Source organism: Echinops telfairi, unplaced genomic scaffold, assembly GCF_000313985.2.
Source record: "Echinops telfairi isolate 266 unplaced genomic scaffold, ASM31398v2 ScPeMD7_7469;HRSCAF=8507_1, whole genome shotgun sequence".
In the NCBI taxonomy this organism is placed as follows: Eukaryota; Metazoa; Chordata; class Mammalia; order Afrosoricida; family Tenrecidae; genus Echinops; species Echinops telfairi.
The window spans coordinates 136,072,318-136,074,038 of record NW_022111373.1 but is presented as its reverse complement, the minus strand read 5'-3'; positions in this window follow the sequence as shown (position 1 = coordinate 136,074,038).

The following is a 1,721-nucleotide window of genomic DNA, read 5'->3' as shown; positions in this document are numbered from 1 at the left end:
GAGGCTGTGAACTCCTGTAAAGATTTAAAGTTATGAAAACCCAAAGGAGCAGGTTCTACTCAGTCTTTTTGGGTCTCCGTGAATCAGAATCAACGGGAAGGCAGTGAGTTTGGTTTGGGGTTTTAACCTGTACTCTGTGCTGTCAATGTACTTCCTCAACCTTTGTTGGATGATCTGAAGCAAAATGTTATTTGTGTGCAATAGCAATGACATCATTCTACAGTTGGAGCATTCTGTTGGGTCACCTTTCTTTGGAATGGGCACAGATACAGACCTCTTCCAATTGGTTGAGCAGGTAGCTCTCATTTACATTTCCTGGCGCAGGAAAGTGAGTGTTTCCAGTGTTTCTTCCGCTTCTGAAACAGTGCAGTAGGTTTTCCTTCAATTCCTGGAGTCTTGTTTTTGGCTAATTCATTGACTGTGGTTTGAGCGTCTTCCCTCATCACCATTGGTTCTTGTTCATGTGCTACCTCCTGAAATGGCGGATTGTCAACTAGTTCTTTTTGGTACAATGACTGTGTATTATTCCCATCTTCTCTTAATGCTTCCTGCATCATTCAATATCTGGCCAATAGAATTTTTCAAAATTGCAATTCAAAGCTTGAACTATTTTTTCAGTTTGTTCAATTTCAGATATGCTGAGCATGTTCTTCCTTTATGTGGTTCTCATTCTCGTCCTACATATTTTGTTATAATCGTTGCCTTGTCTTCTCAAGCTTCCCATGGAATTTTCTAATCAGCTCCTTGACTTCAAACTTCCTTTCATTTGCTTTAGCTACTCTATGATTATAGCAAGTTTCAGAGTCTCATGATAGACACTTTGATCTTTTCTTTCCTGTCTTTTTAATGAATTTTTACTTTCTTCATGAGTGATAGATAGTAGGGCGTCCTCCCACAGCTCAAGTCTTCTGTCATTAGTGTTCAATGTGTCGAGTCCTGTCATTAGTGTTCAATGTGTCGAGTCCCTGTACCTTGACAGGGACGTCCCCAAAGCTCAGGGCAGATTCACAAGAGGACATGGAACAAGGGATGTCAGTGCTATTTTAAATGGATCTTGGCTCAAAGCAGAGAATACCAGAAAGATGTTTACTCGTGTTTCATAGATTATGCAAAGGCATTGGACTGTGTGGGCCATAAGAAACTGTGGAAGATGGGGAATTCCAGAACATTTCAAGGTGCTCATGAAGAACTTGTACATAGATCAAGAGGCAGTTGTAGGAACAGAAGAAAGGAACGCCGCAGGGTTTTAAATCAGGAAAAAATGTGTGTCAGGGTTGTATCCTCACACATTACTTATTCAATCTGTATGCTGAGCAAATCATCAGAGAACCTGGATTATATGAAGAAGAGTGCAGCATCAGGATTGGAGGAAGGTTTATTAACTACCTGCGGTCTACAGATGACACACTTGCTTGCTGAAAGCGAAGAGGAACTGAAGCACTGCGGGTGGAGATCGAGAATTGTCTTCAGTGTGGATTACAACTCAATGTAAGGAAGACCAAAATCCTCACTACTAGACTAATACATAACAATAAGTAACATCATGATAAATAGAGAAAAGTTTGAAGTCATCAAAGATTTTGTTTTGCTTGGATCCAAAATCAAGGCTCAAAGCAGCAGTTAAGAGATCAAAAGACATGCTACATTATGTACATCTACTGCACAAGACCTCTTTAGAGTATTGAAGAACAAGGGTGTTCCTTTATGGACTAAAGTGTGCC